We start from the raw sequence: 26,993 nt of genomic DNA on the forward strand, positions 1-26,993 counted from the left end.
ACTAGTGGGGACTCAGGGTGAGAACCCAGGTCTCCTGGGTTCCAGCACAGAGCCTAACCCACAGAGACCTACCCAGCTGAGGCTGGCGGCTGAGGAGCTGGAGGAGGGGGCCTTAACTGCCTCATTCCAGAAAACAAATAGGCTTTCAACCTGCTTTGGCCATGCTTATGTGGGACAGGGTTACCCAGTGGTGACCCCACTGGGTGTGGAAGGAGCCGTGACCACAGAAAAGCCTCCCAGCCTGCCCTGGGACCACCCATGCCTGACCTGTAATCTGAAGGGAGGTGCAGGGTGAGCACCCATTTCCCCAAATATGCTTTTTTGTGTGTCGCAAGCAAACTTGAGCCATCTCCTTCCTTTGCGCAATGAGATCGAAAGAGCATTTTCTGCCCCCCTTCTTTCCTGTGGTCGCTTTCTTTGCCTCTTTTAGGACCCAGCCTCAGGCCTGCAGCCCTGCTGCCCTGGCCCTGGCTGGCTTTCTCCATCAGAAAGTTCCCCCTGGTTTCCAGAGCTGAGCAGAGTCACAAAACAGCTCATGAGCCCCGAATACCCTCCCTTTCCCTGGTAAAGCAGGCTGATCTAGGCAGGCGAGCTCTCTGCCTTTGATCTACCTACCCACAGGAAGCAATAAAAGGCACTTTCCACATGCCTGCTGTGGCCATATTTTCCAAATTCAAAAGCCAGGCTCATTACCCAATGGAGACACATGCCCTTCTAGGGACTTTGAGAAGGAAGACGTCAAACTGGACCATGTCAGGAAACCCAGGGTGGATGATGGCCATGCACGGGCAGGCCCTGTGGGAAGCTCTCTCCCCTGGGGCATGCCTGCCAGAAGTTCCTTTTGCAGTAGCCGCAGACTCAAGGCGGTGGGTGCAGCTCAGACACCAGCTACAGTGGACCACTGCTTAATCTCGGCTTTGGTTTGCCCAGAAGCAAGGCATGAAGGGCTATGTCCCTGATTTCACTCACCTGCTGATCTGCGTGACAATCCTGCTTCCATGAAGGCTTTACAAGGAACTTTCACCTTCAACTCTTGGAACACAGCTATGTTTCTTTTTAAAATATCCATGCTACAACTTGAGTGTATCCAATAAGCCCTATGATGATCTGTTTGGCATGTCAGGTGCTGTGCACTGCCAGAGATAAAATGATGAAAACAACCATTCATGCTAACTCTTGAGTCTCTGCTGTGGGTATGAAATCTTGCCAGTGCTCTGGGGAGAATACAGAGACTCCACACGTGGTCCCTACCATTTCATGCTTAACTATAATAAAAATAACCATGGCATTGTGGAAAGAGCCAGTCTTGACGTCAGAGGATCTGGGCTCAAATTTTGGTTCCCCCACTTGATGGCTGTTTGATACTGAGGTGCTTTTTCAACCTCAGAAAGGCCCCTGGGTTGTGCAGTGGTTTATGCTTGGCTGTTAACTGAGAAGTTGGTGGTTCAAACCCCCCCCAGCAGTGCCATAGAAGAAAGGCCTGGGGACCTGTTTCCATAAAATCACATCTAACATGTGAGGAACGTGCTTCTTAGATCAATCAGGTAGATGAGATCAAACGGGCAACACCTACCCCAAAGCAAAGACGAGAAGGTGGGAAAGGACAGGAAAACTGCATGAACGGAACTGGGGAATCTGGTAGACAGAGAAAGGGGGAGAGTACTGACACGATATGGGATTGCAACCAATGTCATGAAACAATTTGTGCATAGATTTTTGAACGAGAAACTAACTTGCTCTGTAAGCTTTCACTTAAAGTGCACACACAGACACACACACCGAGACACACAAATTACAGCCAAGAAAACCCGATAGAGCTCAGTTCTACTCTGTAACGCACGGGGTGGCCATGAGCAGGATTCAGCTTGAAAGCAATAAAACGTTTTAGGTTTTTTTTGTGTGTGGGGGGGGGGTGGTGGTTTCAACCTCAGATTCCTCATCTACAAATAAGGGAGTAATAATACCTGCCGGCTGCGAAGTCGGGTGAGGGAGAAATGGTGGCAGCTTGTTTACGATAGATACAATAGCTGCCGAGAAAAGCTTCTCTTACTTCCGCCCTTAAAGAGCTTAGGGGCTAACAGATAAGAGCAGGTTCTGCGATAACCATCGCCAATGGAGACTGGAATACGAGTGGAACTAGCCGTGTGAAGCGTGCCAAGGCTGCCTTTTGTGGCTGGTTGCATGTGAGTTGGGGAGAAATACCTCAGACTGGCATTGCTAAGGGGGTTTGCTGGATTCTTTTCTGCTGGTTCTGTCCCGGGGCTCTCTGCTCAAACCCACTTTACAAGGAGGGAAGCTTCCGGGGGCTTCATCAGCCACGTGTGACTGGAGTTCAGAAAGAGCCAGTGTGGGTGGTTGCCAGTGAATCTCACCCGAGGGAAGGAAGGGTGCCCAGGAGAGCTGCAGGGCTCTGGGGGGAGGAACTTGGTCACAGTGTATATGTGTGTGGGGGGGGGTGAGGGGAGTGGGGGTAACCAGCAGAAGTAAATAGGACACCAAAAACCAAAAAATCAAACCCATTGCCGTAGAGTTGATTCTGACTCATAGTGACCCTATAGGACAGAGCAGAACCGCCCCATAGGGTTTCCAAGAAGTGGTTGGTGGATTCAAACTGCCAGCATTTTGGCTAGCAGCCAAATAGTTAACCACTGCACCACCAGGCTCCCCACAGAGAGGTAATTAAGGTACAGCAGGCAGGGCGTGTGCTCTGGGTGGCACTTGAGGAGGGGTACTAGCCAGCAGTTTCTGTTGGCCATTGCAGTTTCCTTCCAGCTGTGAGAGATCATTCAGCAATTTAAAACTAACGGCCATTTGTATTATTTTCTGTAAATAGATACCTGTCACTCCAAAGAATCCTACCCCACTCCCCTGTCCCTGGGAATGGGAATATAATACAAAAAAAAATGCCATGTGTGGTTTTCACACTGAACCAAGTTGGGTAGGCAGGGCCAAAGGCTTACAATTACAAAGGAAAATAAGGAATCTCTGGGCTGCCCAATGCAGCAGCCCTTTACTTTGTGACCCTGCAGACAACACTAGGCACTCAAAGACATTAGCTTATTTAGGCCTTCCATCATCCTAGTGAGATGTTGTTGTTGTTAGGTGCCATCGAGTCGCTTCTGACTCATGGTGACCCTATAAAAAAAAAAAAAAAAAAAAAAAACTATTGCCATCGATTTTTTTTTTTTTTTTTACACAGTAAAACTGTTCCATAGGGTTTCCAAGGAGTGGCTGGTGGATTTAAACTGTGGGCCTTTTGGTTAGCAGCCAAGCTCTTAACCACTGCACCACCAGGGCTCCCCTAGTGAGGTAAACAAAAAACCAAACCCTTTACGGTCAAGTTGATTCTGACTCATAGTGGCCCTATAGAACAGAGTAGAACTGCCCCATAGAATTTCCAAGGAGCGACTGGTGGATGTGAACTGTCAACCTTTTGGTTAGAAGCTGTAGCACTTAACCTCTACACCACCAGGGTTTCCCTAGTGAGGTCGGCAGACTAATTGTTATTACCCCATTGTATGGAAAAAAAACAGAGAGGTTACACAACCTGCCAAGATCATACCTAAATAGCAAATTGTGGCTCAAAGCCAGGTGGTCTGACTCCAAGTCCAGACTTCTTTAAAAAATATATAAATAGCCTGTCAATCCATGCATGAGCTTCCCCTAAATTATTGTGGTTGCAGCTGCTATTTTCCCCCCAATATCAGTTCTATTTTTCTGTAGCAATAAAAGTTTTTTTTTAATTTATTGTGCTTTAAGTGAAAGTTTACAAATCAAGTTAGTCTCTCATACAAAAACTTACAGACACTTTGCTATGTACCCCTAGCTGCTCTCCCCTAGTGAGACAGCACACTCCTCCTCTCCACCCTGTATTCTCTGTGTCCATTCAACCAGCTCCTGTCCCCCTCTGCCTTCTCATCTCGCCTCCAGACGGGAGCTGCCCACATAGTATCATATGTCTGCTTGAGCCAGGAAGCTCACTCCTCACCAGTATCATTATCTATCTTAGGCCAATCCAATCCAATCCCTGTCTGGAGAGTTGGCTTAGGGAATGGTTCCAGTCTTGGGCTACCAAAGGGTCTGGGGACAATGACCTTCAGGATCCCTCCAGCCTCAGTCAGACCATTAAGCCTGGTCTTTTTACAAGAATTTGAGATCCGTATCCCACTGTTCTGCTCCGCCAGGGATTCTCTGTTGTGTTCCCTGTCAGAGCAGTGATGGGTGGTAGCCGGGCACCATCTAGTTCTTCTGGTTTCAGGCTGATGTAGTGTCTGGTTTATGTGGCTCTTTCTGTCTCTTGGGCTCATATTTACCTTGAGTCTTTGGTATTCTTCATTCTCCTTTGCTCCAGGTGGGTTGAGACCAATCGATGTATCTTAGATGGCCATTTGCTATTGTTTAAGACCCCAGATGCCACTCACCAAAGTGGGATGCAGAACGTTTTCTTAATACATTTTGTTATGCCAGCTGACCTAGATGTCCCCTGAAACCATGGTACCCAGACCCCTGTCCCTGCCACTCTGGCCTTTCAAGTGTTTGGTTGTTGTATTCAGGAAACTTCTTTACTTTTGGTCTAGTCCAGTTATGCTGACTTCCCCTGTATTGTGTGTTGTCTTTCCCTTCACCTAAAATAGTTCTTGTCTACTATCTAATTAATGAATACCCCTCTCCCTCCCTCTCCACCATCGTAACCATCAAAGAATATTTTCTTCTTGAGTTATTATAATAGTGGTCTCATATAATATTTGTCCTTTTGCAACTGACTAATTTCACTCAGCAAGATGCCTTCCAGATTCCTCCGTGTTATGAGATGTTTCAAGGATCCATCATTGTTCTTTATATTTGCGTTTCATAGTATTCCATTGTGTGAATATACCATAATTTGTTTATCCATTCATCCATTGATGGGCACCTTGTTTGTTTCCATCTTTTTGCCATTGTGAACAGTGCTGCAGTGAACATGGGTGTGCATATATCTACTTCTGAAGAGGCTCTTATTTCTCTAGGGTATATTCCAAGGAGTAGAATTGCTGGATCGTATGGTAGTTCTATTTCCAGTTTTTTAAGGAAATGCCAGATCGGTTTCCAAAGTGGTTGTACCATTTTACATTCCCACCAGCAGTGAATAAGTGTTCTAGTCTCTCCACAACCTCTCCAACATCCATTATTTTGTGGGTTTTTTTTTTTTTTTTATTAATTCCAGCCTTATTGGGGCGAGATGGTATCACATTTGCATTTCTCTATGGCTAATGATTGTGAGCATTTCCTCATATATCTGTTAGCAGCCTGAATGTCTTCTTCAGTGAAGTGCCTGTTCATATCCTTTGCCCATTTTTTAAATGGGTTATTTGTCTTTTTGTTGTTGACTTTTTGCAGTATCATGTAGATTTGAGAGATCAGACACTGATTGGATTTGTTGTAGCTAAAACTTTTTCCCAGTCTGTAGGTAATCTTTTTACTCTTTTGGTGAAGTCTTTGGATGAGCATAAATGTTGGATTTTTACGAGCTCCCAGCTATCTAGTTTCTCTTCTGGTGTTTGTACATTGTTACTAATGTTTCGTATACTGTTTATGCCATATGTTAGGGCTCTTAGTGTTGTCCCTATTTTTTCTTCCATGATCTTTATCATTTTAGATTTTATATTTAGGTCTTCGATCCATTTTGCGTTAGTTCTTGTGTATGGTGTGAGGTATGGGTCTTGTTTCATTTTTTTGCAGATGGTTATCCAGTTATGCCAGCACCATTTGTTAAAGACACTGTCTTTTCCCCATTTAACAGATTTTGGGTCTTTGTCAAATATCAGCTGCTCATATGTGTATGGATTTATGTCTGGATTCTCAATTCTGTTCCATTGGTCTATATATCTGTTGCTGTACCAGTACCAGGCTCTTTTGACTACTGTGTTGGTATAACAGGTTCTAAAATCAGGTAGTGTGAGGCCTCCCACTTTGTTCTTCTTTTTCATTTATGCTTTACTTATCCAGGGCCTCTTCCCTTTCCACATGAAGTTGGTGATCTGCTTCTCCATCTCATTAAAAAAAGTCTTTGGAATTCAGATCAGGATGCATTGTATTTATAGATCACTTTGGGTAGAATAGACATTTTCACAATGTTGGGTCTTCCTATCCATGAGCAAGGTACGTTTTTCCACTTAAGCGGGTCTCTTTTGGTTTCTTGCAGTAGTGGCTTATAGTGTTCTTTGTGCATATCTTTTATGTCTCTGGTTAGATTTATTCCTAAGTGTTTTATCTTTCTTGGGGCTATTGTAAATGGTATTGATTTGGTGATTTCCTCTTTGATGTTCTTTTTTTTGGTGTAGAGGAATCTAACTGATTTTTGTATGTTTATCTTGTATCCTGATACTCTGCTGAACTCTTCTATTTGTTTCAGTAGTTTTCTTGTGAATTCTTTGGGGTTTTCTGTATATAAGACCGTATCATCTGCAAATAGAGATATTTTTAATTTTTCCTTGCCAATTTGGATGCCTCTTATTTCTTTATGTAGTCTAATTTCTCTGGCTAGGACCTCCAGCACAATGTTGAATTAGAATGGTGATAAAGGGCATCCTTGTCTGGTTCCCATTCTCAAGGGGAATGCTTTCAGACTCTCTCCATTTAGGATGATGTTGGCTGTTGGCTTTGTATAAATGACCCTTATTATGTTGAAACATTTCCCTTCAATTCCTATTTTAGCAATAAAAGTTTTTATTAGACGCATGGGAACTCAGCAAAAGACTACATTTCTCAGCTGCCTTTGCAGCTGCAGTTATGCATGTAATATGGGCCAATATAGGTTACAAGTGGAAGTAATATGTCAGACCCTTAAAAATAAGGCATGTGCTCTCCTCCTTCCTGTTGATAGGGATGCAGAATGTGTTGGGAGGAGCTGAGGAAGCCAGTTTGGGTCATCCCAGTTCTGAACCACTTCCCTGCTATTTTATGTGAGAGAAAATTAAGCTTAAATCTAAGCCATTTTGGGCCTTTTTGTTGCCACAGCCTGACATTTACCCTAACTAATGCAGGTATAAGCAGCCCTGGTGGCACAGTGGTTAACCACTGGGCTGCTAACCAAAAGGTTGGCAGTTCGAGCCCACCCAGTGGCTACACAAGAGAAAGATGTGTCAATCTGCTTCCATAAAGATTCCCAAACAACCCAGTGGGGTATTCTACTCTGTTTTATAATGTTGCTGTGAGTTGGAATTGACTCGATGGCACATGACAACATGGTGTATGTATCTGATAGTAGTCATGAGAAAAGAAGATTTGGGATGATAAATAAAGAAGTATGGGAGTGTTAGCCAACGTTTTGGAGGAAATGTCAGCCGTAGGCATCATCTGATGCAGTGTCACCTGACTTACATTCACTAGGTTGAGTCCTCATGTGGCAGGTACAGAGAAGTTACCCTTCCAAATTCTTATCGCATTGAAATTGAGCCAGCAATCATCCACCCCCTCAAAGTCACTTCAAGTGGCACACTTCAATGAGCAACAGTCTTAAGGTCAGAAGTCCCTAGGTCTAATTTCAGCTCTGCTTTTTCTGCCTTATGCAAGTTACTTAATCTTTCTAAGCCTATGTTTCTTCATCTGTAAAATGAAAATGCTGACACCTGCCTTCAGGATCACTGTGAGATCAGCTTAGCCCAATGGTTGACATATCAAAGACACTGGATACTTGATACCCTCTCTCCTGTCCGGCCCCTCTGGCTTGCCCCACACAGAACAGGCTTGAGATGTAGGAGTAGAGGGCTGTCTTAGTTATCTAGTGGTGCTATAACAGAAATGCCACAAGTGGATGGCTTTAACAAACAGAAATTTATTCTCTCATAGTCTAGTAGGCTACAAGTCCAAATTCAGGGCATCAGCTCCAAAGGGAAGGCTTTCTCTCTCTGTCAGCTCTGAAGGAATGTTCTTGTCATCAATCTTGCCATGGTCTAGGAGCTTGTGCAGGAACCTCTGGTCCAAAGGGCATGCTCTTCTCCCCACACTGCTTTCTTGGTGGTATGTTGTCCACTCCCCCCCCACCCCGTCTTTCTGCTTGCTTCTCTCTTTTATATCTCAAAAGAGATTGGCTTAAGACACAATATAATCTTGTAGATTGAGTCCTGCATCATTAACATAACTGCCCCTAATTCCACTCATTAACATCATAAGGACAGGATTTACAACACATAAGAAAATCACATCAGATGATAAAATGGTGGACAGTCACGCAATGCTGGGAATCATGGCCTAGCCAAATGGACAGATATTTTTGGGGGACATAATTCAATCCATGACAAGGGAGTAGAGAGAAGGAGTGCTGGCCTCACCCCTACTGCCGCTTGTCTCCCCAGCCCACCAAGGAAGATCACATAGGAAAACATACCCAGGGATCCATCAGCCCACACCAAGGCACCTGGACTTTGATGAGGAGAGAGAGGGCCCAGAGTAGCATTGGCATAGTCCGAGAGGCTTAGTACAAGCAGGGTGGCGCAATGAAACCAGGGGAGGAGAGCCTTGTAGCATTTGGGATGAAGCATTGAGATCATGACCGATAGGCTCTCAGCATGATCCTTGGGGTCAGAGGGGCCTCAGCAACAATGACTCATTGGTTCGAGTTCAGGGTGTCACAATTCTGGTGGCTCCAGTCTCCATCGATAAACCTGGGAAAACCTCTCAGCTGGACAGCCCAGGGGCTGACATCAACCTGAACCCCTACCAGGTATCAGGAGAAGCTTAGGAACAATTAAGCATTATGTAAGCAGGTAGCTCACAGTGTGTGTCCAAACCCCACAAACAGCATTCTTTAATATCAGCTTACAGCCCCTGGAGAGAGCTGTTGTTCACCTGGGGGCTAAACTCCTCATCTACAGCCTCCAGCCAGCTTCTCAGCCCTCCACAGTCCCCATGCTGCTCCTCACTGGCTGACCAAGTGTGACCCGCTAAGCTCCCAAAGACTGAGGTGCAGTCCCCGTTGCCCAGTCCTTATCAGAGACTCAGCAGTTCCTCCTGCTCCTACTTGGTGCAGTCAGCTGCAGGGTTTACAGCATACAGTAGTGTCCACCTCCCCACTGGGACAGTGTCTGCGTCAGACCAGAACCCGCTGGTCTCAGGCCCAGGCACAGCTTTCCCGCCTCTGCTGGTATTTCCCAAAGTGTGGCATGTGAGTTTCAGGTAGCGTGGTGATGAAGTATTTTATTTTATAGTTACATGTTTATTTTAATAGGTATAGAAATAACTAGTCCATCAAACTGGTGATTTCACAGATATTACCCAGGACGATGCTAAATTTAAAAAGTGAATAAATTTAACCAAACCAGTTGCCATCAAATCGATTCCCTCGTGGTGACCCATGTGTGTCAGGCTTTCGATGGCTGATTTTTTGGAAGTAGATCTCCAGGACTTCTTCCCAGGTCACCTTTGGGTGGACTGGAACCTCCAACCTTTTGGTTAGCAGCCAAGTACATTAACCTTTCGCACAACTCAGGGACTTCGAATTTAAGATAGATCTAAAAATATTGAGTAACTGATGGTACAGGTAGCCCATGACATTGAGACAAAGAGAACATGGGATAGAGCCTTTTACTATGCTGATTCTCTGAATGAAAATGGGAAAAGTAATTGCTCAGAGAGCTAAATACTCCTTCCAGCTAACAAGAAAAGCCTCTTTCTAGTAGGAATACTTACCTGGCAAGTCAAATTAAGATAGCCATGGTTTAAGCAGGTCAGATGTGTGTATTAGGGAGGGACTCTGATATAGGATTGCTAGATAAAATACCCAATTGCATAGCACAAAGTTATTCTTTAATTATCTGAAATTCAAATTTAACTGGATGCCCTGTGTTTTCATTTGACAAACCAGGCAACCCTACTTGGAAAACTTCAAGTTATTCTGAGCTCCTCCTCCTTATCCTCACATCCCATTGTGGAGAATCAACCTTGTCATATCTTTCAACCCCCTTCCCTCCGCTCCAGGTTAGGCCTTCATTGTGACTTAGCTGATGTGGCGACCACTTCCTGCCTCCTCTTCCTGCCAACAAACTTGCTGCCTCTGATTCCTTTTGCTGTCAGAGTCTTCTTCTTAAAAGTGCACGTCTATCCTGCGATGTCTGGAAAAAGCCTAAACTTCCAAACCCAGACCAAACCTACTGCCGTGGAGGCAAATCCGACTCACAGTGACCCCTTAGGGTTTCTAAAGCTGTAAATCTCTGCGGAAGCAGACTGCCACATCTTTCTCCTGTGGCACTACTGGCGATTTCGAAGTGCTGACCTTTTGGTTAGCAGTCGATCGCTTTAACCACTGTGCCACCAGGGCTACTTCTGAACTCTGTAGTGGGTCCAAATCCCACCCTCTCCTCTCCACCATCCCAGCTGCGCTGGACTTAGCTTTTCTCTCCGCACACTGCACCTTTCATGTATCCTCTGGTTTTTACCTGATTATCCCCAAACTTGTTGCCCTTAAGTTGATTCGGATTCATAGCGACCCTATAGAACAGAGTAGAGATGCCCTGTAGAGTTTCCAAGGGGCACCTGGTGGATTTGAACTGCCAACGTTTTGGTTAACAGCTGTAGCACTTAACATCAGGGTTTCCCTGAGGATCACACTGCCTAGAAAAATCTCATTTGATTCATCATTATGGATCCCAGCGTTGCCTCTTCAGTGAGAGTCCCTCCTGGGCACCCCAGTTCTCTCCACTGCCCCGTCCCTGCACCAGTCCCAGGGCATCTTGAGGTGGTGGCCACGTCTCTCCTTATCTCAGGTTTGCCGAAGGGAAGGGGACTGAGTAGCATGCTGACCATAGCATGAGGGGCTGGGACTCTCAGGCACCAGGGGTTAGGAGAAGAGAGGGGACAAGGAGAAGGGTAAAAAGAACAAACTCAGACATGTTGGTTTTTCCTGCTCTTCTATTTTGTTGCTGTTGTTAGGTGCCGTCAAGTCAATTTCGACTCATAGTGACCCCAAGCACAACAGAAGGAAATGCTGTCTGGTCCTGCGCCATTCTCACAATTGTTGCTATGCTTGAGTCCATTGTTGCAGCCACTGTGCCAATCCATCTTGTTGAGAGTCTTCCTCTTTTTCGCTGACCCTCCACTTTGGGTCTATTTTAGTCACCATTTATTGAGTGGCAGGAGCTGTGCTGGCTGCTGTACCCTTGCAAGGTCACAACAGCCCTAAAAACTGAATTTCACCACCCCCATTTCTCAAATGGGGGACTGATGATCAAAGAGGTTGTCTGGTTTGTCCCTAAACACACAAAAGAGAAAGAGCTAGACCCAGAACCCAAGTCTTTTTCCTCTATGTCTAGTACTCATTTGCTGCACTCTGCCACCCTTCTCCCCCACTCCCAGGCACCACTCCCCCGACTACTACCCCAGGACGTAGGAGCAGTTGCTGTTGAGTTAATTCCAACGCATGGTGACCTCATATATTTTAGAGTAGAACCGTGCTCTTCCATAGGGTTTTCGAATGGTTGATTTTTCAGAAGCAGACTGCCAGGCCTTTCTGAGGCACCTCTGGGTGGACTTGAACTGCCATCCTTTCAGTTAGCAGCTGAGCACATTAACCGTTTGCACCACCCAGGGACTCCATCCTAGGAACAGGTCCTGGAAAAAAAACCCTTTGTCCTTTGCAGGCTACATGCTCATTATTCTATAGGTGACAACTAAATTTGGTTCAGTGTATTGAATTGGTGATGATTAGGACTTTGCCATGAATACTTGTAGAAAAATGAAATAGAAAAAAATGGATTCTTTAATTACTACTGGTAGAAATAATTGACTAAGCCAAGATGATACATTTTCCAAAGGGCAAAGCAGGATGGGAGTCTGGGGTAGCACTGGAGCTCCATCTCTGACCTCTGAACTATAGAACATTCCAGAGAGCATTTGCCTAGGAAGTGACTTTTTCTTAGACCCTAAAAAAATATTATCTGAAATTTCATCATCACGTAGTTCTCTCTTGGAAATCCAAAACACTTCTAGTGTTTTTGTTTTTCTATTATTTTCAATTATGTTTTGTAATTGAGTTATAGCATCCATAGTGTCTAGTATATAAAGTTCATTGATCTTAAATGTCCTGCCCAATGAATTCTTACATAAGTACTTTGTATACACCAGCACCCAGACCAAGAAGTACAGCATTTCCATCACCTCAGAAGGGTCCTTCTTGCCCCTTTCTGGTCAATGTCATGGCTTAGGGGTCTTATTCTAATGTCTATCAACCCCGATTACCATATTTTCCACAAATAATGCTCTCATGTAAGCAACACACCTGCACATATAATGCGTATAGTGTGCCTAGGAAAATAATGCACGAGGGGTTGTGAGGTTGGCAAAAAAATGCATAATGCACACGTTATTTGTGTAAAAATATGATAGTTGTGCTTGATCTTGAACTTCACACCATGTATTCTGCGTCTGGTTCTTCTGCTCAGCGTTGTTTTTGAGACTCATCTAGGTCATGTGTGTCAGCCGTTTGCTCTTTTTTATTGCTGAGTAACATTTTATCATGTGAGTATTCCACAATTTGTTTCTTTGTTCTTTGACATTTGGGTTGTTTCCAGTTTTTTTACTATTATAGATATAGCTGATGTGGACGTTCTTGTAAATATCTTTTGATAGATATATGCACTCATTTATGTTGGTATTATACCTGGTAGAGGGTCAGTGAAAACCAGGAAACCCTCGATGAGATGGATTGACGCAGTAGCCACAACAGTAAACTCAAACATATCGATGGTCGTGAAGGTGGTGGAGGAGTGGGCAATGTTTTGTTCTGTTATACGTAAGGTTATCATGAGTCAGGGCCTGCTTAATGGCAACTAACAACAAATACCTGGATATGGGAGTATTCTTTCAGATTTTTTAAGGAAGTGAATAAAGTGGCTCTCACAACAGCTCTATGAAGGAGATTCCCCTTATTCTAACCTCTAGAGTAGATAAGCTGTCTTTATTGATCTGACAGTTTTCAGGGCCCCTTCTCTCCTACACCACGAACCTGTCCCTGGTGCCCAGTAGTAGCCTTGGCTCTGTTCACTGTTTTTGTGTTATAGAAACTTTCAAGGATACACAGACCCAGAGAGAACTGTGTTATGAGTTCGTACATGCTATTATTTATACGTGTTGGAGTATTTCAAAGCAAATCTCCTACCTCACATAATTTTAGCTACAAACACTTCAATATATATCCTGGTCAAATAAAGACTTTTTTTTTTTTTTTTTTTTAAACATAACCACAATGTCGCCATCACCCCTGGGAAAAGTAGCAAAGATTTCTTGGTATCATCTAATACCTTGTGCTCAAGTTTTCCCAATTGTCTCAAAAAACGTCGGTGTGTTGAATCAGGATCCAATTGCATTGCATTTTGTTGATACTTTTCTTATGTCTCTTTAAATTTATAACAGTTCCCTCCCCCTCTTTCTTTACTTTTTTGATGTTACTTTCACTGGGTGGGTATTTGTTATAGATTCATTTGATCTATAGAAATTTCCCACATTCTGGGTTTTACTGACTGAATTCACGAGGATCGGTCATTTTACACATGCCTCTATCCGCCCTATGCTGTGTTTCCTTAAACTGGGAGTTAGAGCTGAAGGCTTGATTAGATTCAGGCTTAATTTTGTTGTTGCGAACAATATATCGCAGGTAGTACTGTGTACCTTTTATTGTATTGTTGCTGTTGTTAGGTGCAGTCAAGTTGGCTCCAACTCTTAGGGACCCTATAGGACAGAGCAGAACTGCGCTGTAGGGTTTCTAAGGAGCAGCTGGTGAATTTGAACTGCTGACTTTTTGAAGTTTTTGAGCCTTACGCCAGTAAGGCTCCTGTTGTATCCTGTTAGGAGGCATATAATGTCTTGTCCCACTTTGAAAGATGTTAATAAGATTAATTGATGCTGCCCATTCTAAAGCTTCCCTTATCCCTGTCACTCCCCAAGAGATTTGCTTACTTCCTGCCTCTACTCCAGCCTCTCACTCCCAAACATGCTTTTTTTCCCATATAGCTGTCCTTGTTGGATGCTGTCGAGTTGATTCTGACCCATACCAACTCCATGTTACACAGTAGAGCTGCCCCATAGGGTTTCATGGCTGTAATCTTTACAGAAACAGATCGAAAGGTCTTCTTTCTCCCTCAGAGCCACTGTGCGAGTTCAAACCACCAACCTTTTGGTTAGCAGCCAAGTGCTTATCCATTGCACCACCGGGGTTCCTTTCTAAGAGCAGGTAACTCAACCCATTGCCATAGAGTTGATTCCAACCCCTAACAACCTTCTAGGACAGAGTAGAACTGCCCCATAAGGTTTCCAAGGCTCTAAATATTTATAGAAAGAGACTGCCACATCTTTCTCCTGCAGAGGGACTTGTGGGTTCCAATTGCTGGCCTTTTAGTTAGCAGCTGAGCACCTAACTACTTCACCTCCTCCTTGTTATCCCTATTCTCTAACCGTCCTACACCTTATCTACTCAAATTGGGCTTGTTCTGTGGCTTCAGCAGACAATCTCATGACCTACTCTGAGAGAATGAGATGATTTGCAAAACCAGAGGGACTTCTATTGCCAGTTCTCAGCCAGTTTTGTGGCTTATAGAATCTGTGCCTTGGAAATTCCCTTGAAAGTCAAGCAATTCAACTCTTTCAGAACATGGATGCTTTATAACTTCCCCATGAGTGACTGTTTGAAATCTGCTTGTGATCTCCAATGCTGGGGAACATATTCCTTCACAAGGGAGAACATAGCTGCAAGCCTAGGTGTTACAAAGGTATTCACTTTACTCATGCCAAACCTGCATTTTAGAAATTTTTACCCAGTTACTCATAGGCCTGGCCTTTGATATAGACACCAGTGCTGACATTTCCCTCCCATATGTACAGCTTCAACCTTCTGTCTAGTGCCCTTGTTTTCCCTTCTGGAGGACTTCTTCTGGTATTTCTTGTAGGGCTGGTCCACAGGGGTGACAATTTATGATGAAGCATATTCAAGTGTTTATGTTGTTGTTAGGTGCCATCGAGTTGTTTCTGACTCATAGTGACCCTATGAAACACTGCCCAGTTCTGTGCCATCCTCACAATCATTGTTATACTTGAGCCTACTGTTGCAGTCACTGTGTCAATCCATCTCATCGAGAGTCTTCCTCTTTTTCCCTGACCCTTTACTTTACCAAGCATGATGTTCTTCTCCAGGGACTGGTCCCTCCTGATAATATGTCCAAAGTATGTGAGACAAAATCTAAGAAGCATTCTGACTATACTTCTTCCAAGACAGATTTGTTCGTTCTTCTGGCAGTCCATGGTGTATTCAACATTCTTTGCCAACACCATAATTCAAATACGTCAGTTCTTCTTCCATCTTCCTTATTCATTGTTCAGCTTTTGCATCCATATGAGGCAATTGAAAACACCGTGGCTTGGGACATGTGCACTTAGTCCTTAAAATGATATCTTTGCTTTTTTTTTTTTTTTTTTAACACGTTAAAGAGGTCTTTTGCAGCAGATTTGCCCAATGCAATACATCCTATGATCTCTTGACTGCTGCTTCGATGGGTGTTGATTGTTGATCCAAGTAAAATGAAATCTTTGACAACTTTAATCTTTTCTCCCCTTATCCTGATGTTGCTTACTGGTACAGTTGTGAGGAACTTGCTTTCTTTTTGTTGAGAGGCAATCCATACTGGAGGCTGTAGCCTTTGATCTTCATCAGTAAGTGCTTCAAGTCCTCTTGACTTTCAGCAAGCAAGGTTGTATCATCTGCGTAACAAAGGTTGTTATTGTCTTCCTCCAGTCCTGATGCTGCATTCTTCTTGATATAATCAAGCTTCTCAGATTATTTGCTCAGCATACAGATTGAATACATATGATGAAAGGATGCTACCCTGATGCACACCTTTCCTGATTTAAAACCAAACAGTATTCCCTTGTTCTGTTCAGATGACTGCCTCTTGGTACAGGTTCCTCATGAGCACAATTAAGTGTCCTGGAATTCCCATTCTTCGAAATGTTATCCATAATTTGTTATGACCACATAGTCGAATGCCTTTGCATAGTCAATAAAACACAGGTGAACATCTTTCTGGTATTCTCTGTTTCCAGCCAAGATTCATCTGACATCAGCAATGATAACCCTGGTACCATGTCCTCTTCTGAATCCAGCTTGAATTTCTGGTAGTTTCCTGTCGATGTACTGCTGCAACTACTTTTGAATGACCTTCAGCAAAATTTTACCAGCGTATGATATTAATGATGTTGTTCAATAATTTCTGCATTCAGAAGGATCACCTTTCTTTGGAATGGCACAAATATGGATCTCTTTCAGTCAGTTTGCCAAGTAGTTAGCTGTCTTCCACATTTCTTGGCATATAAGGGACTAGTGAGTGCTTCCAGCATTGCATCTGTTTGTTGAAACATCTCAGTTGGTATTCTGTCAATTCCTTGAGTCCTGTTTTTCACCAATGTCTTCAATACCATCAGGTCTTGATTATATGCTACCTTATGAAATGGTTGAACATCGACCAGCTCTTTTCAGCACAGTAACTCTGTGTATTCCTTCCATGTTCTTTTGATGTTTCCTGCCTCACTTAATATTTTCCCCATAGACTCCTTCAATATTGCAACTTGAGGCTTGTTCTTCCCTTTTGGTTTTCTAACTCTAGGACAGGGCATACACAAGTGTTTATAGCTTTACTTCTTAAAACACTGATCGTGAAATCAGTTTTAATATATGGGCAAACACCAGTCAGGCATTAGAATTCATCTGCATGTAGATTTTCTAGAAGTAGTTTTATGGGACACTGTGTTATAGACTGGAGCCCTGGTGGTGCAGTGGTTAAAAGATCAGCTGCTAACCAAAAGATTGGCAGTGTGAATCCACCAGCTGTTTCTTGAAAACCTTTTGGGCAGTTCTGCTCTGTCCTGTGGGGTCGCTATGAGTCAGAATTGTCTTTATGGCAATGGGTTTGGGTTTTGGTTTTTGGGGGTTGTGGTGGCTTACTGGTTAAGAGCAATAGACTGGAGCCCTGGTGGTACAGTGGTTAAGAGCTCAGCTGCTAACCAAAAGGTTGGCAGTTTGAATTCACCAGCAGCTCCTCGGAAACCCTATGGGGCAGTTCTACCCTGTCCTATAGGGTCGTTATGAGTCGGAATTGACTCGATGCAACTTTTTTTTTTTTTGCAAGACAGAAATAGTTAATGTTTATTTTAACTACATCAGAAGCAAGGAATACCTCAAATTATTATCTCTGAAAACAGATTATTACATTGCATGGCCTCGTTTTTGTGTATATTTGAACCTTCAAACTATCGTTAAAAATGAAGACATTTCTCTGAAGAACATTATAAATTTCATAACTTGTTATTTTGTATTATAAATTTCTATTATTTTAATTTGACCTGTTACTTTGAAGACATTTTTACAAATGTGAAAAAGCTCCCAAGTCTGATAAAATGGGTATTCTAGTAGATTATTTTTTTAAATTAATTAATTAATTAATTTTTATTGTGCTTTAAGTGAAAGTTTACAAATCAAGTCAGTCTCTCACACAAAAACTTACGTACGCCATGCTACATACTCCCAATTGCTCTCCCTCTAATAAGACAGCCTGCTCCCTCCCTCCACTCTGTTTTTTCATGTCTATTTCACCAGCTTCTAACCCCCTCTACCCTCTCATCTCCCCTTCAGGAAGGAGATGCCAGCATAGTCTTAAGTGTCCACCTGATCCAAGAAGCTCACCCCTCACCAGCATCCCTCTCCAACCCATTTCCCAGTCCAATCCATGTCTGAAGAGTTGGGTTTGGGAATGGTTCCTGTCCTGGGCCAACAGAAGGTCTGGTGGCCATGACCACCGGGGTCCTTCCAGTATCAGTCAGACCATTAAGTCTGGTCTTATGAGAATTTGGAGTGTGCATCCCACTGCTCTCCTGCTCCCTCAGGGGTTCTCTGTTGTGTTTCCTGTCAGGGCAGTCATTGGTGTAGCCGGGCACCATCTAGTTCTTCTGGTTTCAGGATGATGTAGTCTCTAGTTTATGTGGCCCTTTCTGTCTCTTGGGCTTGTAATTACTTTGTGTCTTTGGTGTTCTTCATTCTCCTTTGGTCCAGGTGGGTTGAGACCAATTGATGCACCTTAGATGGCCACTTGCTAGTGTTTAAGACCCCAGACGCCACTCTCCAAAGTGGGATGCAGAATGTTTTCTTAATAGATTTTATTATGCCAATTGACTTAGATGTCCCCTGAAACCGTGGTCCCCAAACCCCCGCCCCTGCTACACTGGCCTTTGAAGCATTCAGTTTATTCAGGAAACTTCTTTGCTTTTGGTTTAGTCCAGTTGTGCTGACCTCGCCTGTATTGTGTGTTGTCTTTCCCGTCACCTAAAGTAATTACTACGTACTATTTTTTTATCTAGTTTTTTTAATTAAAAAAAAAAATTTTTTTATAAAAAAAAAAATTAGTGAATACCCCTCTCCCACCCTCCCTCCCTCCTCCCTCTCCTAACCATCAAAGAATATTTTCTTCTCTGTTTAAACTATTTCTCGAGTTCCTATAATAGTGGTCTTATACAATATTTGTCCTTTTCCAACTGACTAATTTCACTCAGCATAATGCCTTCCAGGTTCCTCCATGCAACTTTTTTTTTTAAATAGATTGCAAGAAGAACAAATAAATCATTCTTGGAAGAAACACAACCAGAACTGCTCCTTAGAAGCAAGTATGGTGAGACTTCAACTTGCTTATTTTGGATATGTCATCAGGAAAGACTGGTCACTAGAAAATGACATCATGTTTGGTAAAGCAGAGAATCAGCTAAAATGAAGGAAACCTTGAATGAGATGGATTGATAAAATGGGCTCCAACATACCAGTAGTCATGAAGATAGCACAGGACTGGGCAACATTTCGTTCTGTTATACATAAGTTGCCATGAGTCAGTGCCCACTCAATAGCAACTAACAACAACAACATGGATCCATACCTGTCTTGTAGGCCATGTTCCCTCAGATTTACGTTTCAAGGGGAGTCATCAGCAAGCATATCCAACCTGTGTAACTGACTAAGTATATACTTTTGCTGTAGTTGCCCTTTAAAGCCTGGATGTTTTATACGTGTGAGTTCAATGCACCAACACTACAATGAGTGGGGCACACTATTCTTGGGTCTGTTAAGGTGACTTGAAGAACTTGCAAAGACAATAATCACCTCTTTCTTTCTAGCCACCTTGTAGCTTTAGAGACTCAAGATCTCTAAGTTTGAGAGGCAGTAGAAGGAAAAACAATGAGGACAAAACAAAATGGTGCCCTGATGAGTCTCAGAACAATGTACCATGGATACAAAAACCAAATAGTCAGCAAGTAAGGAGATGGAACTATGAATAACAACTGCAGGAGATTAAGAGATAGCACTTCAAACAGGACCAAATTACATTGGGAGCTGCATCTTGGTTTTTTCTTTTTTTTTAATTGTGATTTAGGTGAAAGTTTACAGAGCAGATTAGTTTCTCATTAAACAGTTAATACATGATTTGTTTTGTGACTTTGGTTGCCAACCCTGTGAAGTGACAACATTCTCTCCTTCTCCACCCCAGGTTCCCTGTTTTCATTTGTCCAGTTTTCCTGTCCCTTCCTGCCTTCTGAGCTTTGCTTGTGAGCTGGTGTGCCCATTAGTATCATATACAGGATTGATTACAAAGCACAACCCTCGTGTGTGTTATTGTTGACCCTATAGGCCTGTCTAATCTTTGGCTGAAGTGTGAACCTCAAGAGTGACTTCAGCACTGAGTTAAAAGGAAGTCTGGGGGCCATAATCTTGCGATTTCTCCAGCCTCTGTCAGACTGGCAAGCCTGGTATTTTTTTGTGTGTGTGAATCTGAATTTTGTTCTACATTTTTCTCCTGCTCTGTCCAGGACCCTTTATGTGATCCCTGCCAGAGCAGTTGGTGGTGATAATCACCATCTAGTTATTCTGGGCTCAATCTGGTGGAGGCTGTGGTAGTCGTGGTCCATTAGTCCTTTGGACTAATCTTTCCCTTGCATCTTTGGTTTTCTTTATTCTCCCTTGTTCCAGATGGGGTGGGACCAGTGGAGTATCTTAGACGGCTGCTCACAAGCTTTTAAGACCCCAGACACTACTCACCAAAGTAAGACATAGAGCATTTTCTTTATAGACTATGTTATGCCAATTAAGCTAGATGCCCCCTAAGACCATGGTCCCCAGCCCTCAGCCCAGTAGCTTGGTCTCTCAGGGTGTTTGAATATGTCTGTGAAGCTTCTATGGCTTTGCCCTGGTAAAGTTGTACTGATTTCCTCAGTATTGTGTACTGTCTTACTCTTCACCAAAGTTACTACTTATCGGCTATCTAGTTTGTGTCTTTCCCTCCCCATACATCTTGTTTTTTTAAGTGATAAATTGACTTAAGATAAAAGTAGGAAGGAGAGACCCTTATTCATTCATTTACCAACTGCCTCCTGGGCACTTAGTGTGAAGAAGGCATCTGCTAAGAAGGCATTATGGAATGTGGGGGAGAGAAGACATGCCCACGCCTCAGTGTGACATGAGGTAGAGATGAACACCACGCGGGGGTGGGCAAGGGAAGGCTGTGGACAGTGCCCACTGTTAATGATTTAGAAATTTCTCCTCAGCACTTATGCTTTCTCCTCAGTAATGGGAAACCCTGGTGGCGCAGTAGTTATGTGCGACGGCTGCTAACCAAAAGGTCGGCAGTTCGAATCCATCAGGTGCTCCTTGGAAAGTCTATGGGGCAGTTCTACTCTGTCCTATAGGGTGGCTATAAGTCAGAATCAGTGGCATACAACGACAACAACGTGCTTTCTTACCTTCCCTAGTCCTTCCTACCAAGCCTTAGCTCTCATTCTGGTCTACTGTCCTAGTGGTAATCACAAGTTGGTGCACGGGTGTGAAAGAAAAAGAGCCAGGCAGACAAACAGACAGACCCAAGACACAGAGCCAGAGAGAGAATTCATGCAGCCTTGCACACAGCTGCAGAATTAAAACAAAAATGTCAGGGGAACAGAGTGTTCCAGCTGACTTAACTTCCTGTTGATAAGTCTCTAGGGAGGAGGGGTGAGGTCTGGAGTCCTAGAATTGGGGGAGAGGGGAGGGCAGGGGGCCTGGTTGGATGTGGGGTCAGGTCGGGGTGGGATGCGTTTTCAGGAATGGTCACTCAGGAGCTGGGTTCCCATCTGCAACTCTTTTGACACTCACTTCCTGGACATAGTCAGAGAAGGCTTTCAGCTACTGATGTGCCCAACCTACAGAAAAACAGGATGTTAGCTTTCAGATGTGACTAAGCCATGAGATGCAAATTCCTTCCCCAGCCGACCCCATCCCTCCCCCATGGCTGCCACCCACACCACTCCCCTTTCCATAGCAGAGATGCTTTCATCCCTTGTGTCCCTTTCTTCAGGGCAGTCTGCATCCTTTGCTTCATTGCCAGCTGGGCTTTGCAGGGTAGATTCAGTGCTTGTGCCATTTCATTATGATTTTGGATTTTGGTTTTATGATTTTGGTCTTTTTGATTAGGAGCTCCTTACTGCATTCTTACGTGATGATGACAAAGAACATCAAATACAGAAATGAGAATGGTTGAGTAACTTTGCCGTTTACAAAAAAAATATGAGGTGAGGTCCTTGAGTCCCCATCTTTAGCTTGGCCCCTTTCCATACAGGGTCTCTACAGGTAGGTGGCTGTGAGTGGCTCTTTCTTTCCCTTGCTCACTCTCACCCCATCTCATTCTCTTTGTTCTCTCCTAAAATACCCTTTACATGCGAGAATGGAAACAGAAACAGAAAACGCAAACCAGAAGCAACTCTGCTCAAGTTCAATATCTTCAAAATGCAAATATCACCTATTTTTACAGAAGCAGAAGCCAAGCATAAAACATTCCCAGAACAACACTCTAGGAGCAACTGGCTTTCCATAATGAGGCTAGGATGGATTCCAACTTCATACTCCTTCAAAGAGCTAACATTTGCCCTGTTGGAGCAGGTCCTGCCAGTCTGGGGAGGTCTAAAGATGGTCTCTGACAAGCTCTCATTTCTCTTTCCACCTCCTGCTCAGGCTTCTGAGGCCCTTTGCTCAAATGATCCTTCCACCCAGAGCCCAACCATCCTCCTCTCCATGGCCAGACCAAGTTTAACTTCCTTTCTGTTTTGCCAAAGCCTTCTTTGACCACCCCATCCCATGTCGCTCTGGCCTCCCTCTGGGCCCAGGGGCATCCAGCCTTATACTCCTTTAGGATGCAAAGTTCAATGGCCTATTATTGCCTTCTTTGAAGATAAGAACCCTGTGTTTGCCTTAGAAGTCCTACAATAGTATTGGGTACACCAAAGATTTGCACAATCTAAAAAAGTCTCAAAAACTATCACAGGTCAGAAAGCAGAAAAGGCGAATGAAGATGTCTGAGTTTAGAACCCGTTGCTGTGGAGTTGATTCCGATGTTTAGGCAATGTAATAATGACATAGCTCAAAACAGTAAAATCATGAAAAAGGTGTTGACTCCAGGAGTTGTAAGCTTATACAATGGGATGAAAGCAAGCAAAGTATTCTATACGTAGTAAAATTTAGGAAAGAAGTTCAAATCCTTGACTATGCTGGCAAAACCCTCCGACATTTATTAGTTAATTCGAGGTAACTTACAGCCCGTTTCCAAAGTGAGGAAGCACTATTCCAGACAGTGAAATTTGTTCTGGACTGAAGAATGAAAATTTACCCCCCCGCCCCCATTTTTTGGCATGTGAAAACATAAAGTGCAGGAATGCATCCGAACTTAGAATGTTCAAGACTTATTGAGTAAAGAGCAGATGAGAGAAAGGAAGACAAAGATGAGTGTTTCCTCCAAAGATGGGTTCTAGCCAGGCAGAGATAGTTATAAAAAGAAGGTGGAAATCACAAGTGATGGCTGGGAATTGAGAGGTGAACATGGAATCACATTGTGAAGGACGTGCTATTGACTGTCTGGACCTGCCCCTGGTTGGAATCATTTCTTCATGATAATGTGCAGCTGTTGCTTCTACTGCTACCAGGATAATAATGACCCAGCATTTATCACACTTACTATGCACCAGAAACCCTGGTGGCACAGTGGCTAAGAGCTAGGGCTGCTAACGAAGTGGTTCGCAGTTCAAATCCACCAGGCACTCCTTGGAACCTGTATGGGGCAGTTCTACTCTGTCCTGTAGGGTCACTATGAGTCAGAATCAACTCAACGGCAAAGGTTTTGTTTTGGTTCTTTTTTTGACTATGCACTGGCATTTCCTATGTATTAACTCATTTAATCTTTAGAACAAATATAGTAAATTCTCTTATTATCCCCATTTTACAGATGAGGAAACTAAGGTATGAAATGATTAAATAACTTGATCAAGGTCACAGTTGAGTCCAGAAGGTCTAATTGCAGTGCTAGTCTTTCAATCCCTATGCTATGTGGCCCCATACTAAACGTAGTTATAACTACATTTTTAGGTGGACATGAAAGAACCAGATTGCAAAATGAATTATCTGACTCTTTTGCATGGGGCTAGTGTTCATTCATTCATACAACATATATTTGTTCACCCCCACCTGTCTGTCAGTCTGTGGTACTGTGAGGGCTTGGGTGTTGCTGTGATGCTGGAAGCTATGCCACTGGTATTCAGATACCAGCAGGGTCATCCATGGAGGAGAGGTTTCAGCTGAGCCTCCAGACTAAGACAGACTGGGAAGAAGGACCCGGCAGTCTACTTCTGAAAAGGATCAGCCAGTGAAAACCTTATGAATAGCAGTAGAACATTGTCTGATATAGTGCCGGAAGATGAGCTCCCCAGGTTGGAAGACACTCAAAAGACAACTGGGAAAGAGCTGGCTTCTCAAAATAGAGTTGACCTTAATGATGTGGATGGAGTAATGTTTTCAGGACCTGCATTTGCTGATGTGGCATGACTCAAAATGAGATTAAAGAGCTGCAAACGCCCAGTAATGATTGTAACCTGGAATGTATGAAGTATGAATCTAGGAAAACTGGAAATTGTCAAAAATGAACTGGAATGCATAAACATTGATATTCTAGGCACTAGTGAGCTGGAAGGGATGGGTATTGGCCATTTTGAATCAGACAATCATATAGTCTACTATGCAGGGAATGACAGCTTGAAGAGGAATGGTGTTGCATTCAGTGTCAAAAAGAACACTTCAAGATCCATCCTGAAGTACAACGCTATCAATGATAGGGTAATATCCATGTGCCTTACAAGGAAGACCAGTTGATACAACTATTATTCACATTTACGCACCAACTGCTAAGGCTAAAGATGAAGAAATAGAAGATTTGTATTAGCTTCTACAGTCTGAAATGGATCAAAGATGCAATCAGGATGCATTGATAATTACTGGTAATTGGAATGCCAAAGTTGGAAACAAAGAAGAAGGATTGGTAGTTGGAAAATATGGCCTTGGTGATAGAAACAATGCCGGAGATTGAATGATAGAATTTTGCAAGACCAATGACCTCTTCGTTGCAAATACCGTTTTTCACCTACATAAATGGCAACTATGCACATGGGCTACACCAGATGGAACATACAGGAATCAAATTGACTACATCTGTGGAAAGAGATGATGGAAAAGCTCAATATCATCAGTCAGAACAAGGCCAGTGCCAGCTGTGGAACAGACCATCAATTGCTCATATGCAAGTTCAAGCTGAAACTAAAGAAAATCAGAGCAAGTCCACGAGAGCCAAAATGCAACCTTGAGTATATCTCACTTGAATTTAGAGACCATCTCAAGAAGAGATTTGACACCTTGAACACTTATGGCCGAAGACCAGATGAGATGTGGAATGACATCAAGGACATCTTACATGAAGAAAGCAAGTGGTCATCAAAAAGACAGGAAAGAAAGAAAAGACCAAGAAGGATGTCAGAGCAGGCTCTGTAACTTGCTCTCGAACATCGAGGAAGCTAAAGCAAATGAAAGAAATGATGAACTAAAAGAACTGAACAGAAGATTTCAAAGGGCAGCTCGAGAAGACAAAGTAAAGTATTACAATGACATGTGCAAAGAGCTGGAGCTAGAAAGCCAAAAGGGAAGAACATGCTTGGCATTTCTTAAGCTGAAAGACTGAAGAAAAAATTCAAGCTTCGAGTTGCAATAGTGAAGAATTCTATGGCGAAAATATAAAATGACACAGGAAGAATCAAAAGAAGATGGAAGGAATACACAGAGTCATTATATCAAATAGAATTGGTTGACATTCAACCATTTCAAGAGGTAGCATATGATCAGGAACCAATGGTACTGAAGGAAGAATTCCAGGCTGCACTGAAGGCATTGGCGAAAAACAAGGCTCCAGGAATTGACAGAATATCAACTGAGATGTTTCAACGAAAGAATGCAGTGCTGGAAGTGCTCACTCATCTATGCCAAGAAATTTGGAAGAGAGATACCTGGCCAACTGACTGGAAGAGACCCATATTTATGCTTATTCCAAAGAAAGGTGATCCAACCGAATGCAGAAATTATCGAACAATATCATTATTATCATATGCAAGCAAAATTTTGATGAAGATCATTCAAAAGCAGCTGTAGTAGTGTATTGACAGGAAACTGCCAGAAATTCAGGTTGGATTCAGAAAAGGACATGGAACCAGGGATATCATTGCTGATGTCATATGGATCCTGGCTGAAAGCAGAGAATACCAGAAGGATGCTTACCTGTGTTTTATTGATTATGCAAAGGCATTCGACTGTGTGGATCATAACAAATTATGGGTAATATTGTGAAGAATGGGAATTCCAGAACACTTAATTGTGCTTATGAGGAACCTGTACATATATCCAGAGGCAGATGTTCGGGCAGAACGAGGGGATACTGAGTGGTTAAAGTAAGGAAATGTGTGCATCAGGGTTGTATTCTTTCACCATACCTATTCAATCTGTATGCTGAGCAAATAATCTGAGAAGCTGAACTATATGAAGAAGAATGGGGCTCAGGATTGGAGGAAGACTTATTAACAACCTGTGTTATGCAGATGACACACCTTGCTTGCTGAGAGTGAAGGGGACTTGAAGCACTTACTGATGAATATCAAAGACCACAGCCTTTAGTATGGATTACACCTCAACATAAAACAAAAATCCTCTCAACTTGACCAATAAGGAACATCATGATAAACGGAGAAAAGATTGAAGTTGTCAAGGATTTCATTTTACTTGCATCCACAATCAACACCCATAGAAGCAGCAGTCAAGAAATCAAAAGACGCATTGCATTGGGGAAAGCTGCTTCAAAGGACCTCTTTAAAGTGTTGAAAAGCAAAGATATCACCTTGAAGACTAAGGTGCGCCTGAGCCAAGCCATGGTATTTTCAATCACCTGATACACATGGGAAAGCTGGATAATGAATAAGGAAGACTGAAGAATTGATGCGTTTGAATTATGGTGTTGATGAAGGATATTGGACTGCCAAAAGAACAAACAAATCTGTCCTGGAAGAAGTAAAACCAGAATGCTCCTTAGAAGCAAGGATGGCAAGACTGCACCTTACATACTTCAGACATGTTGTCAGGAGGGATCAGTCCCTGGAGAAGGACATCGTGCTTGGTAAAGTACAAGGTTGGCAGAAAAGAGAAAGATCCTTAAGGAGGTGGATTGACATGGTGGCTGCAACAATGGACTCAAGCATAACAACGATTGTAAGGGTGGCGTAAGAAACCTGGCAGTGTTTTGTTCTGTGGTGCATAGGGTCGCTATGAGTCGGAACAGACTCAATGGCACCTAACAACAATATATTTATTCAGCACCACATCTGAACCCAGCACTGATCATAGAACTTTGTCCAAGGCAGAATGGAATGTGCCCTCATTAAGCTTAGAGTTTAGTGGGAAGATAAAGCAAAGAGGCAATTATACAATAATCCTTGCAATGACAGGAATAGTACAGACATGTGGTAGCACATAGGAAGTGTGGTAGGGAAGTGGGGGGAGGGGTGGTGCTGGTCAAGGCCCTCTTCCTGGAGGAAGCCTAAAATGAAGACTG

At 43.2% G+C, this 26,993-nt stretch overlaps 1 long non-coding RNA gene across 1 annotated transcript in view; it reads left to right on the top strand.

Moving 5' to 3' along the window:
* The first annotated feature begins 1,602 nt into the window (after positions 1–1,602).
* Positions 1,603–26,993, top strand: part of LOC111751983 (uncharacterized) — a 43,797-nt gene continuing 18,406 nt past the window's right edge. The window contains exon 1 of the long non-coding RNA XR_010321594.1: positions 1,603–2,183. This is a non-coding gene — a long non-coding RNA (uncharacterized LOC111751983). The remainder of the gene's footprint in view (positions 2,184–26,993) is intronic.

Source organism: Loxodonta africana, chromosome 3 (genome assembly GCF_030014295.1).
Source record: "Loxodonta africana isolate mLoxAfr1 chromosome 3, mLoxAfr1.hap2, whole genome shotgun sequence".
NCBI lineage: Eukaryota > Metazoa > Chordata > Mammalia > Proboscidea > Elephantidae > Loxodonta > Loxodonta africana.